This window comes from Peromyscus californicus, unplaced genomic scaffold (assembly GCF_007827085.1).
Source record: "Peromyscus californicus insignis strain IS unplaced genomic scaffold, ASM782708v3 Scaffold_17__1_contigs__length_78620276, whole genome shotgun sequence".
NCBI classification, from domain to species: domain Eukaryota; kingdom Metazoa; phylum Chordata; class Mammalia; order Rodentia; family Cricetidae; genus Peromyscus; species Peromyscus californicus.
Window position 1 is genome coordinate 76684881 of NW_026294469.1, and position 15502 is coordinate 76700382.

Here is a 15502-nt window from a genome sequence, read left to right on the forward strand (position 1 = left end):
GGCAGATCTCTGTGAGTTCAAGTCCAGCCTGGTCTACAGAGTGAGTTCCAGGAAAGGCACAAAGCTACACAGAGAAACCCTGTCTCGAAGAGAGAGAGAGAGAGAGAGAGAGAGAGAGAGAGAGAGAGAGAGAGAGAGATTCTATTACATCTAAAACCAAAGGCCATCCACAAAACAGTGATAATAGGAGAATTTAAAACCCTTCTCTCACCATTAGACAATTATCTGGGGAAAAAAAAACAGGGAAACTCTAGAGTTACATGATATCGTGAGTCAAATTGGCCTAACAGATAGATACAATTGCTGAAGAATACACATTATTCTCAGAAACCCATGCAACTTTCTCCAAAATCAACCACATATTATGATAGAAAACAATCTCCATAAAAACAAGATAATTTGAATACCATCCAGAATTGTGTCTGATGACAAGAGAATACAACTGAATATCAACAGCAATGGAAATTACAAACAGAACCCGAACTCGTAGAAACCAAAAAACACATTCGTGAATAATAATTCGGTCAAGGAAGAAACCAAGAAAAAAAAAACTTTTAATTCCTAGAATTGAATGTTTCAGACTCTTGAGGACAATGTCTTCTCGTGTTTGTGTGCTGGCATCTGTAAGTGGTTTTTCACATTATCAAGTTTTAGGCTCTCCTGTTCTTCCCACTTTCACTCTTTTCAGCTCTGCTGATTAAGTACTGTCCATATGGAGTATCTATGTATTTATTTTCTTTAAAGAGCCCAAGTTATACAGCACTTGAGGCCAGCTGTAGTCCCGGGGAGTATCACTCAAAGCTGGCATCCCAGTATTGATCTGCTGATCTCTGGGTTGAGAAGAGTGATCTCTTTATTAGCAGTAGAAAATAGATGTCTAGTAAGCTGTGGCTTTGAGTGACATTACAATAACTTAATTAACCTCTGGTAGCATGAGATAAAAATTCCATTGAGAAATAGGTTTGGGAAACCACATGGCTACTTCATTTGACTGTGTATGACTTTGAGTAATCATTTTAGAGACTGTGAATACAAGGTTGTGTATAGGATCCTGGTAGCCAGACAGGTACATTGTTTAGTATTTACATGTTGACCTTGACACTATCTGTATTCTGTGGAGGTTGATTTTTGAATGGCAACTTAGTTGGACTGAGAAGCTCCTAGGTGATAACTAAGTCACACCTCTGGGCATGTATATGTGTGTGAGGAATTAACAAAGAGGAAATAATCCATAGTGGATGTGTGGGGGAGATACCATCCCAGATACTGAAGGCCCAAGTGGAATTAAGGGGAGAGAAAGGAGAGAGCTTGCTGAGATGTACATCCTCTTCCTCTGCTTCCTCTGCCATGATATGAGCTGCTCAGCTGTACCACACTTTCCCTACCCAAGGCCTGTGAAACTCCGCACACTGGCATTGTCCTGCATCTCTTCCTCCTCTGAAGCACTTCGTTACAGCAACAGAAGTCTGACTAATTTACCTCTTATATAACTGGCTCTACTACGCTATATCAAAAAACTACGCATCCCAGATGTACCCACTGGTTTGCTATGAAGTTTCTTTCTGCATGACTAGTAAACTAAATGACAGAAAACAACAGGGGCAGCAAACCCTGAGTTTGTCCCTGTTGCCCAAATCCTCCTATACCAGGGTCTCTGGAATGGCTCTGAGACAGTTATGTGCAGCATGAGCCTAGACATGAGGCTCCATCAGGAACTTAAACAGCTAGTTCCACAACCATCATTCATCTCAGAGCCCTGCTCTACAATGCCAGTATTGACCTGCAGGTTATAGTACTGGATGCCCAGTCTGCCTTATTGCCTTCTGACACTAGTGACACAGTGAGACTCCCATTCAGGGTTAGTAAACCATTTTCTTCCCTTTTCTCCTTCCTGAACTGATCTCATGCATCTCTAGGTGATAGCAGCCACCTTTTTCTGATCTTTGATCCATTCAATGCTCTTATACCTTGTGTCTTTTCTGTTCATAGTGCTCATGATACGTATTTGTCTTTTGGGAACCTTACAGAAAATGTCGCAATTTTAAACATGTCTTTATAGAAAAGAGTAGATCATTGAATCTTCTCTGAAAAAAGGGAAGATATAGAAATGATAAGATAAAAGGTAGATTTTTGGATCTGCTTAAAAAAAGAGAATATGGATATAAGATAAAAAGGGAGACTATTGAATCTACTTTTATAAAGGAACTACTTGTTTTAAATAGGATAAGTAGTGAAAGGTTTTTGTCTGAATTGGTCAAATGTTAATGGACTAGACATTGTTAATGTAATTCTTGATTGTATATACTTATTGGATATAGTTTTTCTTGTATTCGTTATAAGCTTCTTTTAATTTTAGACAAAAAACTGGGAAATGGGAAATATGGTGATACTGTGTTCCCCAATATATTGTGCACCCTAATAAACGTATCTGGGGTCAGAGAACAGAATAGCCACTAGATATAGAGGCCAGAAAATGGTGGCACACACACACCTTTAATCCTAGCATTCCGGAGGCAGAGATCCATCTGGATCTCTGTGAGTTCAAAGCCACACTGGAAACAGTCAGGCATGGTGACACATACCTTTAATCCCAGGAAGTGATGGCAAGAAGCAGAAAGGTATATAAGGCATGAAAACCAGGAACTAGAGTCCATTCAGCTTTTAGGCTTTTGAACAGTAGTTCAGCTAAGATCCATTCAGATGAGAACACAGAGGCTTCCAGTCTGAGGAAACAAGATCTGTAGCTAGAGTTTTCCTGCCTGGCCCACAGTCAGGACAAATCTCTCTCACCTGCCGGTCCCACAGCCACTCAGACCCGACCAAGTAAACACAGAGACTTATATTGCTTACAAACTGTATGGCTGTGCCAGGCTTCTTGCTAACTGTTCTTACAGCTTAAATTAATCCATTTCCATTAATCTATACCTTGCCACATGGCTCGTGGCTTACCGGCATCTTCACATGCTGTTTGTCATCATGGTGGCTGGCAGTGTCTCTCTGACTCAGCCTTCCACTTCCCAGCTTTATTCTCCTCCTTGTCCCGCCTACACTTCCTGCCTAGCCAATGGCCAATCAGTGTTTTATTTATTGACTAATTAGCAACACATTTGCCATACAGAACATCCCACAGCAAAGATCAGCTGAGGAATTGCTGAGGTGAGATGAGCTGTGGCCTGTTCTGTCTCTCTGATCTTCCAGCATTCACCCCAATACCTGGCTTCAGGTTTGTTTTTATTAATAAGACCTTTTAAGATTGGTGCTGCATCTGGTGCCCAACTTGTCAGGTATGAATTCTCGAAAAAGCTACTTGCCTCTGGCCTTGCGGGACCCAGCTCAGACCCAAACTACACGTTGCCAGTTATGGTGACTCACACTGGTAGGATTTGCTGAAGGAGGCAGAGGCAGGAGGATCCTGAGTTTGAGGCTAGCCTGGGAAACTAGCTGAGGAGAAGCTGCAGCCGGACCGAGCTACTAACAGTGGCGGCAGGACCGTGAAAGTGGCGGCCGCTGCTCCAAGTTGCCAGCTGCTTCTCATCGTGTTGATGGCGGCAGCAACACTGTTACCGGGGATGTGTTTATTGCTTGTATATATTGTATATAGTTATTGTACTTATTGTATATAGTTTTTCTTATATTAGTTATAATTATTTTATTCTTTTTATTTTTATTAGAAAAAAAGGGAAATGTGGTGATATTTTATTTGTGCTGAAATGTGATTTTATTTGTATGTTAATAAAGTTTGCCTGGAGATCAGAGGTCTTAGCCAGCCATAAACAGAAGTCAGGTGGTGGTAGCACATGCCCTTAATCAAATCACATGGCAGGCAGAGTCTCTGTGTGTTCAAGGACACAGCCAAGCATGGTGACACACACCTTTAATCCCAATACCGACCATAGAGACCTGGAGGTCTGTATAGACAGGCAGTGACGAGGAAGTGAGGTGGCTGGGTTAAGAGTCAATGAGAGGGCAGAACAGCAAGGCAATAAAGGTGCAGGTTAGACAGGAAGAGGCTCTCTTGGGAAGCTATGGTGACATGGTGAGCTAAGGTTAGTTGGCGGCTACTTCTCTGATCTCTACAGCTTGCACCTCTGTATTTGGCTCTGTGTTTCTTATTTAATAAGACTGTTTATAAATTTGTCTACATGTCTTGATGAAGTTTAAGTTATACACACTGTTCTTCAACCATTTCTTCTTCCACAGCACTCTCTGCTTCCCATGCTGGGTTTTGTAATGGACCTTACTGTGTCTTCCCCTTCATAGCCTGTTTGCCCTCTCCACTTCAACTGGGAGGGAATTATAATGATATAAGAGTGTTCTGGCAGGAGGAGCATACTAGACTCAGACTAAACTGTTTATATATATTACATGGAGATGTATCAACTCTTACTACTTAGGCATTGTGGAATATTCCCTTACACTGTGTGAAGATGTGTCACTGTGATTGGTTCAATAAAAAGCTAAATGACCAATAGCTAGACAGGATGTATACGTGGGATTTCAGAAAGGCAGAGTTGCCAGCCAGATGGAGAGGAAGCAGGATGGGAGTACAGAGTAAAGATAACTAAGCCACATAAAGGAACCTAGATTTTAAAAAATGTGTTAATTTAAATTATAAGAACTAGTTAGGAACAAGCCTAAGCTATGGCCAAGCTTTCATGATTAATAAGTCTCTGTATCATTCTTTTGTGAGCTGGCAGCCCAAAAAGAAAAGTCCATCTATGCTTAGGAGTCATTTCTCTGTCACTTCTGTGAGGATACCCTGCCCAAGACACAGAAGTTACTGTTGTGTCCACATGAAATTCCTCACCTCCTCTTTCAAGACTAAGTTAATAGTATTAAGCGTGTGAATAAATAATATTTATTTTATATAAAATCAGTATTTTCACGTGACAATAGAGACTTTTTGATAAACAACTTCATATTCCTATCTTTCATCCTGCCAGCAGAGGCTACTGTTGGGGCCTCTCCCTTCAGACCTCAAAAGACCTCATGGATCCTCATCAAAGCAAAGGTCTTGATAGCCAAGGTGAAAGTGCAATCAGACTTAATATACAGAATTTCTGCTATGCCTGTGCATGCTACAAATAATTTTGATACATGGGTTTAATATGTCAATTATCACCCCTGTGTTTTAAAGTAAAGACAAGGCTTACACCATCAGAAAAGAAAAAATGGAGAACCATATTAGTGCTGTCTGAAAGATTTTTATCAAACTTATTCCTGAATCATAACCAGTATTTCACTTTGAGAATCTAATAAATATTTTAGAATGACATTTCATTTGTTTTACAATGACATTTGGCATTGGAATGAAAGAGCCAGAAAGAGAAATATAAAAAGGTTCCTTCCACTGCTCACAGGATTCCTTATACTTAAAGACCAAGTTGGCTTATGATGCTCATGGGAGTTGCTTTAAATTATGAGCAACTGCAGGAGGATCCCAATCAGCAATACAAAGGTGAATCCATTGAGCCTTACATGCGCAAACCTACAATTGATTCTAAGTGCTTAGATTTGTTTATTTAGCATTTTCTAATACCTCATTCTGAGTTATCTATTAGCATTTTGTGGGATGCTACTGAAAGAAGGGTGCCATTTCACATATGATTAAGTGTGGTGATATATTGTGTACCCTAATAAACTTATCTGGGGATCAGAGGACAGAGCCAGCCACTAGATTAGACATAAAGGCAAGACAGTGGTGGCACACACCTGTAATCCTATCACTCAGGAGGCAGAGATCCATCTGGATCTCTGTGAGTTCAAGACCACACTGGAAACAGAGCCAGGCATGGTGGCACATGCCTTTACTCCCAGCGTTTGAGATCTCATGCCTTTGCTCCTAAGTACTTGGGAAGCACACAAGCCTTTAATCCCAGCACTAGGAAAACCGAAGATGGCAGGGCACAGAAAGGTATATAAGGCATGGGTAAACAGGAAGTCTCTCTCTGGAGGCTGAGGGGTTGGTAAGGTGAGGTTGGCTGTGGCTTGTTCTGTTTCTCTGATCTTTCAGCTTTCACTCCAATATCTGACTCCGGGTTGTTTTTTTGTTTGTTTGTTTGTTTGTTTGTTTGTTTGTTTTTATTAATAAGACCATTTAGCAATTTGTGTTACAATTAAGAAACTTAGGATGCAGACAAATCATATTATGCTTAATAAAATCATAGCAGTGTCCAGTCAGTTGACTTAAGTCCTTTGGTGGCCAGGCTACCCAACTGGAGGTCATTCTCAGTAGAGCACAGTGGTCCTAGAGCAGGGCAAGAGGTGAGGTAAACTGCATTAGCTATGTAGAATCTTAAGCCAGAGGTACTCAAGTGTGTGATTTCACTGTTGAGGGGATACCCCGCTCATCTCAACCACTTACAACATCAGCATGTAGCACAGTAAAGTAAGAACAAAGGAAAACCCAGGTGTGGGTGCACAGATAAAGCAAGCAACCAGAAAATAATTGGTCATGTTTCTCTCCTTTCCAGTCAAACCTTCACAGGTAGTGACTTACCATCTAAAGCGTGAAGGTTCTGCTCTCTCTATTGGTTTCTACATCCTGGCATTTGTTCCCAAAAGCTCTTTAGGAGCTTGGCCACAAAACCAAATCACAGGATATTTGGGTTACCCAACCCCTATGAATAAAAGTATCATATTGGAAACAAATTCCAGTGGGCAACCATGGTATTATAATAGCTAAAGCAAGAACTTTAAGTTAATACAATATACAAAATACTTGAGTGTGACAATGTGTCAAGTATTTAAAAGGATAAAATGATAAAAGAGAATTAAGAAGAACTATTATATTTGAAAAATAAAACAGTAAAAATAAAGGCACAATGGGTGGGTATCTTTGAGCTGTACAAGGGACACATTTTAACCAGTGTAATTTGTTTGCAGACATGACACAAAACAAAACATTCCTGTGTGATTGATTCCATGCTTTTGTATTAACAGGAGAAGAGCATGCCTTGAGTAGAATAGTCCTGAGAAAAATATGAGGGGTGGATGGAGCAGAGTCACCAAAATGATTACAGATGCATGCCTAAAAAGCACATGCTTATTTGTATACTCAACTGGGAGTGGTTCCATATCTGCATCACTTTGAAGGCATTATATGATGTTATAAGTGGCAAAATTGATACAGCAGAAGGACAAGTTAATTAACTATGAAGTCAGATTCACACCAATTTTAGTGTATGTTCTAGATACTTAGCTTATTCTGATACGTGTACATGGAACAGCAAGGGCCAAGCAGCAACAACACAAGAAACAAATGCAGGAAAGAGGAATGTAGCAATGATTAAGGTTGGACGGCTATTAGAAAAGTTAAGAGTAATAATAATAATAATAGTAATAATAATAGTAATAATAACAAGTGTCTGGTATTCATGTAAGGAGACAAATTTAACAATAAAATAAATAAGAGCTAGAACATCAGCTCCTGGTGGAAGTGATCTGTCCAAACACAGGACTTGCTGCTCCATCAGTAGAGCTGGGAAAGAGGGTAATTCAGAGATGATAAATGAGATCCTTATATCAAATCTGTTAAAACCACAAAATAGTTTAGAATTTCCTATATAGAAAGAAACATTTCTTTTTCAAGTAGGAAAGGTACAGTTTAAAAGTTTATGACAACTAATCCTACATCTTATATACTTCTTGTTTTTAAATGAAATAGAATTACATAGTCTTCCTCCCTTTCCTCCCCTACTCCATCCCAGTTCCCCTTCCTCAAAGCTCTCCCATGCTACTCTACTCTCAAGCTAATAGCCTCTTTTTCTTTTATTGTATTTGTTACATATGTGTGTACATAATATATATTACTAGAAGCTGTTGGGTCCATTTTGTTGTCTGTGTGTATATGGTTTCAAGGCTATCACTTCGCATTGTTCGAGCAATAAGGGGCCTCATATCTGGAAAAGGCTAATTCTGCTCCTTCCAGCAGTTATTAGTTGCTTGCAGTTTGTGGTCAGTGACGGGACCATTCAAAAACTACCCTCTTCCATGTTAACATGTTGATACTGCTATTGTATTGGTCTTGCTTATGTACACACATCTACAACTGACTGTTTCACAGCAGTCATCCTGGTATTCTGGCCCTCACAACCTGGCCCCTTCTTCTGAAATGCTCCCTAACCAAAAGATGCAGAAGCTGTGATGTAGATGTATACACTGGGGTGGGCTCTCAGCCATACATTGGTCTCTATACAGAGTCCGGTTGTAGTTTCATATGATGGGATCCACTTGCTGTAACAAGAAATTTTTTTGACGAGGGGTGGTACCTACACTTATCTGTGGATATAAGAATAAGATGTAGAATGTAATCAGGAATTATTCTGGCTTATTCTGGTAAAGCAAAGTGGCCATAGTAGATTATTTTCCTAGGTCCATGACTTCACTAGCTCTGGAAAGCTGTGTAGGTCTCTAGCAGCAGGAATGATTTCTCTTGCTGAGTGAGCCTTAACCCCAATTAGACAGCTGCTGGTTGCCCCCCAACATGTGAGTGCCAGTTCTTGCACCTTTAAGTGCATCTTACCATTGTGACTGTGTAAGACTATTAATTGCTTCCCTCCTGTAGCTAGAGAGTTTTCTCTCCAGGTCCCACCATCCCCGGCAGTCCGACAGCCCACTTATAAAATAAACACACAGATGCTTATATTATTTAAACTGTTTGGCCTAAGGGCTCAGGCTTCTTGTTAACTGTTCTTACATCTTAAATTAACCCATTTCTATTAATCTATACTTTGCCACATGACTCATGGCTTACCGGTATCTTAACATCTTCTCATGGTGGCGGCTGGCAGTGTCTCACTGACTCAGCCTTCCACTTCCCAGAATTCTTCTCCTCCTTGTCCTGCCTATACTTCCTCCTGCCTGACTACTGGCCAATCAGTGTTTTATTTATTAACCAATCAGAGCAACACATTTGACATACAGAACATCCCACAGCACCTTCCCTTGGCAGCTTGCATAGTATTTTCTGGAACCATTAATCCCAGACCACAGGAAAGAGACTTTCAGGTCAGATCCAGCTTGAGTCATTGAAAAAATGTGCCCTAGCCTTTTGTGTCTTAAGCAGTGGAGTCCCACCCTTTATCCCTGAAAGACAATCAAGAGCTAAATAGTTAGTTAATCTATATAAATAATTAATATATGTTTTTAGGAGTCCTTAGACTACCCTGACCAACTCTCCAAAAGGAGGTTTCTCATATCTGGTAGTAGGGTTTGTGTTAGTCTATGGTCTTGTAGTGAGTAATGTCAGTCCAATTGGCTCATCTTCAATATATACATACATACATAAATACACACATATATATATGTGTGTGTGTGTGTATGTATATATGGGGGGTTGAATAAGAATGGCCCCCATATGTCTTAAAAGAGTGCACTATTAAAAGGGTTAGAAGGTGTGGCCTTACTGGAGGAAGTGTCACTGGGGTGGGCTTTTAGGTTTCAAAAGCCCATAGCAGGCCCAGTCTTTCTCTCTCTCTCTCTCTCTCTCTCTCTCTCTCTCTCTCTCTCTCTCTCTCTCTCTCTCTCTCTCTCTCTGTGTGTGTGTGTGTGTGTGTGTGTGTGTGTGTTTGTCTGTCTGTCTGTCTCTCTGTCTCTCTGTCTGTCTGTGTCTGTCTGTGTCTGTGTCTGTCTCTCTGTCTCTCTGTCTGTCTGTGTCTGTCTGTGTCTGTGTCTGTCTCTCTGTCTCTCTGTCTGTCTGTGTCTGTCTGTGTCTGTGTCTGTCTCTCTGTCTGTCTCTCTGTCTCTCTCTGTGTGTGTCTCTCTCTCTGTGTCTCTCTCTGTGTCTCTGTGTCTCTGTCTCTCTCTCTCTCTCTCTCTCTCTCTCTCTCTCTCTCTCTCTCTCTCTCTCTCTCTCCTTGCAGAGCAGCAGATAAGAATGTAGCTCTTAGCTATTTCTCCAGCACCATGCATGCCACCATGTTCCCACCATGATTATAATGGACTAAACTGCTGAAACTGTAAGCAAGTCCCCAATTAAATGCTTTCTTTTATAAGAGCTGCCTTTGACATAGTGTCTCTTCACAGAAATAGAACAGTAACTTAGAAAATGTATGTCTGTATGTATGTATATTTGTGTGTGTGTGCATTTATACATGTGTGCTTATATGTATTATGTATAATTTTAGGTAAATATAAAATAATATGATTCCTTGAGGTTTTGTCAAACAAATGTTTAATGTTGTCACTCTTTATCCTTTGGTATTGATCTCCCACCTTCCATCCCAACTGGAGCCCTCTCCCCATTATATTGTTTCCCACTTAATATCACCTGTATCCTGCTTTATCTTCCCAATCACCTACCACTAGTCCCTTTATATATTCCTGGTTTTGGAGGTTATTTCATGTTGTATGCTCATATCTGAGGATTCAGAGCTAATAAAACAGATGAGAGAGAACAGGTGTCATTGTTCTCCTGGATCTGGATTACATGACTCAATATAATGTATTATAGGTTCATCCATTAACCCACAAATTCATTATTCCATTTTCTTTATAGCTAACTAGTAATCCATTGTGTGTATGTACTGAATTTTCATTATCCATTCATCTGTTTAAAGACATTAGGTTGTTTTTACTTCCTGGATATTGTGAATAAGGAGGCTATGCTATGAACATGCTGAGCAAATATCTGTGGAATGGGATGTCGGGTCCTTTGGGTATATCCCAAAGAATAATGTAGCTGGATCATATGGTAGATTTGTTTTTAGATTTTGTGGATTCCCCATCATTATTTTCATAGTGGCTCCACCAAGTTGATCTCCCACCAACAGAGAATGAGGTTTCCTCTTCCTCCACAACTTTTTTGATCTTGGCCATTCAGCTTAGGAGTAGATGAAAACAAAATTGTTTTAGTTTTCACTTCTTCATTGCTAAAAATGATGAATACTTTTAGAAGTATTTCTTAGCCAATTTTATTTCTCTATTGATAACTTTCTGTTTAGATCTCTACCACATTTTTAATTGGGTCATTTGTTTCCCTAACTCTATTTTTTTGAGTTCTCTGTATGTTCTGGATATTACTCCTCTATCAGTTGTATAGCTGGCAGAATACTCTCCCATTCTGTGAGTTTCTTCTTCACTCAATTGATTCTTTCCTTGGCTATACAGAAGCTTTTAAGTTTTACAAGATACTAGTTGTTGATTGCAGGTCTTAATTCTTTGGCAAATGAAGTCATGTTTAAAAAGGTAGATAGAATAAATATCATGAAAATGGCCTTCCTCTCAAAAGTAATTGATAGATTCAATGCAACCCCAATCAAAATACTCACAACATTCTTCACAGAATTATTTTTAAAAATTCTAGAATTTATATGAAACCAGAAAAGATCCCAGATAGGTAACGTAATCTTTAGCACAAAGAATAATAGAACAGTAGCTATTCCAGTCTTTAAGATACACTATAGAGTTATAGTAATAAAACAATACAGTACTAGCTCAAAACTGACAAGTAGACCTGTGGAATAAAATAAAAGACCCAAACATGAATTCTTGCAACTACAGTGATATGATATTTGACAGAAAAAATACATTAGAGAAAAGATAGCATCTTCAAAAATGCTATCAGGAAACCGAGATGTCCCCATGCAGAAGAATGAAATTAGATCCATATATATCACCCTTCATAATAATCAAACCCAAGTAGATCAAAGACCTCATTTTGAAACCTGAAACATTAAAACTGCTATAAGAAAATATAGGCAGCATCCTAAAAAGATATAGGTGTAAGAAAGGACTTTCTGAACTATAAAGATTTCTTAAGATGTGAAACTATTGAGGATAAAAGAAAATGTTAATATGTTTAATTATGTTAAAACTATACATTTTGTTGCACCAAAGACATGTTCAAAGGATTTAAAGACAGTTGTCAAGATGAGAGATTATATTCACAATATAAGCAACTGAAAGGCAATTGTACATGAATAAGTAAGTCATTCATAGTAGCTAACTCTCAAAAATGTTATCATAAAATTCCAGGTAACATAAAAAGAAAAAAAAAACTACTTGAATTGACCGTCAAAGAAGATGAAGCATTTATAGAGCAAATGAAGTGATCCCAGCAGAAGTCGTGTGATTGTCTGTGGTCCATGTTGCTTCTAGAAACCAGGTGTAAGTCCATGATCCATACTGACATTAGCTGTTATGGGCAAGGAAGCTTCTTGTATAGTGGTATCAATGACTACAGACTCATAATTGAGATTGAGAGACATTGAAGACTTCTGTGACAATATCCCCCATCCACCCCAAAAGAAACAGTCCAGACAGAAAGCTATTGAGGAGAGTTCTTGAAAACTGTGATAAAGATGCTGAAGTGTAGTTCTCAACAGTTGATAACTTCTGGTGGTGGGGTGGGGAATGACTCAGTTATCTTTAAGGGGCTGGCCACTGGGAGTCTAACCATGTTCCAATGAGTATATGGGCAACACAAATGGAATTGGTGTTTTGTTTGTTTTGGTTTGTTTCTTTTGGGGGGGGAAGAGCACAAGGGTTGTAGGGTGGACCTGGGAGGAATGGGAAGCAATGTATGAAATTCCCAAATAATTAATAAAAATATTATGTTTGGGGAAATTCAGAAAAAGGAAAATTACTACCAAAATAAAGCATGAGGCAATAGGAGATTCAGGGAAAATGACAATGTTATTTATGAGGAAAATCAACCCCAAGGATTTTCTGTGTATTGGGGGTGCATGTGTATGTGCATGTGTGAAATATTCACAAGTTTGTGAGTCTGTGTACATGTGCAAAGACCATATAATAAACTCGGGGCCTTCCTGAATCATCTACAACTATTTTTTTTTTTTTAGTCAGGGTCCCTCACTGAGATCCAGGTTAGCCTGACAGGACAGAGAGTGCCAGGAATCCTCTCATCTCCACTTTCCAACATTTGTATTACAGACGTGCACTGTCTCACCACACTTTTTTAATGTAGCTTCTAGATATTGACTTCAAGTGCTTAGGTTTGCATAGCACACACTTTTCTAAGTAAACTACCTTCTCAGCTTCAGCAAGTATATTTTTCCATGTAACAGAATATTATTCAGCTATGAAATCAGAAATCTAATACATGTTACATGAATAAACCTCGAAGACACTTATATAAAATAAACTACACACACAAAAAGGCACATTATTTCAATAACGTGAAATATCTAAAAACAGAACACTCCTAGTGTAAAAGGAATCTTACAAGTTAGGAGGAGTCGAGAAAAAAGAATGGGGAGTAATAGAGTAATATTAGTAATTATATTAGTAATATATAAAATAGAACATAGTAAACAGCTAATAGGGTTTCTTTTTGTAGTACTGAAAATATTCTAAAATTAGAAAGCAATGATGATCACATCATCTTGAAAAGCTGGATTTGTAAGCTGCAATTTGCATCTGAGTTCTTTTTTCCTTTTTATATTTATTTAAAAATTTTTCCATATGATATACTTTGGTTATATTCTTTGTAATATATCCTTCCAGATCACCCCTCCCTACCAACCCAACTGCATAGTATTTCTTTCTTAAAAAAAAAAAAAAACCATGAAACTATCACAAAACAAAACCAAAAAAGTACAACAAAACCAAAATATGAAATTGATTTTCCACTAGCCAGTTGTTCCTAAGCATGTGGCCCTCCCTGGGTGTGATTGCTGCTCCACAGGGTCATTACTTTGAAGAAAACTGATTTTCCCCTTCTAGCAGTCATCAGTTGTAAATAACTTCTTGGTTAGGAGAAGAACTTTGTGCCCACTTCTCCTTCTGCTTCCTGGCATTGTGTCTAGTTTGAGCAGGCTAGATGTCCATTGGTTGATTAATGGATGATGAAAATGTAGCAAATTTACACACTGGAAGGGAGGGGAGGGATAACTAATACTAAAGGCCTTTTGAAAGTTTACATAGAAACCTACTACTATGGAAGCTTTCTACAATATGGACATATATAAATGAAATTTAAAAGTAGTTACCAGTAATGGGAGAGACAATAGCCCTACTAGATGTCATATGCTCCAAATAAAACCCCCATTACTAGAACTGTTAAACATCTTTTTCAGTCATTGATGAAAAGAGTTTTACAGATCAACCACCAAAGTATTACAAGCTGTTGCCAATGCTGTTGGTTACCTGCCACCAGCCATAGAAAGGTTTTAGTGTTGAAAATACCACATGCTTTATATCACCAAAATTGGAGAAATAGCTGGTGTTCAATTAGAAGCTTCACTCCTACTGACTAGAATTCATAGTGTTGGAAGGTACCCTAGACCCTACTGAAAAAGTAAAAATCAGTCTCACCCAGCTATGAACCTGTGGACTATAATACTAATATGCAAGCAAGATCTGCCTACTGATGCAGTAGTAGCACAAATGTTATGGGCATAACCAACTACTTTTTGATTGGATCTAATACTCATTCCACGAGATGGAACCCAAACATGATACTGTTAATGAGGCCAAGAATCTGAGGTCATGGGACCCAGGAGGAAATCTACCACAATTATTCTAGTAAATGAAATTATCAATAAAATGACCTCTAAGAATGTATAGCTATTCTCATAGATCATTCTATCAATAGTTCCTGGCAACAGAAACTAGCATGTAGTGGAAATTTACTCCACCCATGACCTTGGGCTGTCTGGCCTGTTAGAGGCAGTACTTCTTATCTGCCTATGTGACCACTGAAAAGGAAAGAGAAAGGAAGTTGAGCTCTCTTGGGCAGTGAAGACTGGATCAGGTGGCATGAAGCAGCGTGTGATCAGTCCCCAGCTTTCTAAGGACTCTGCAACTGGATTTACCATATCCTGTATCAGTGAGTCTGTTTTCCTCCATAGAAGCCCTTAATAAATTGATGTATACAGACCACTGAGGCTCTTGTTACACTAGCAACTACTTTATAAAATATCTTTACATTATCTATTGAATTTAGACATTTGCATATGCAATTATACTACAATTCCACTTTTATCTTTATAGCCAAGAAATTCTTTCACATGAAAATTAAGAGACAAGTACAGAACTGGTCATAACATGGTGCTTTCAAATTGAAAAGCTCGGAAATAATCCAAATGTTGACCATCTAGGAAAGCAAACAAATAAGCATTAAGACATTATACAATAGTTCAAATGATCAGAGCAGAACAGAGTGGTTCAAATTTGGTAATAGATTATAAATTTTAGACAAGTTTTTCTCAAACATTGTAATATAGTTAGAAACAGTGCTATAACTATAACTTATCTGTAACTTAAATTTCTAACCAAACTGTAGATTTTAATTTAGTATTTCTTGCAATCACGTTCTGCTAACAAATAAAATTTGCAATCGAAATATAGTCTGTCCATATCTATGTGTTTCGCATGCATGAATGGGTTCAACCAAAAAAATGTAAACATTCAGAAAAAAAGAAAGAAAAATTAGTACCAGGACTCAGGGGATTACTCAGTTATTAAGGTACTTGTCTTGCTCAGTTGTTAAAATGCTTGCCTTGAGAGCATGAAAGCATAAGGACCTGATACCAGTCCC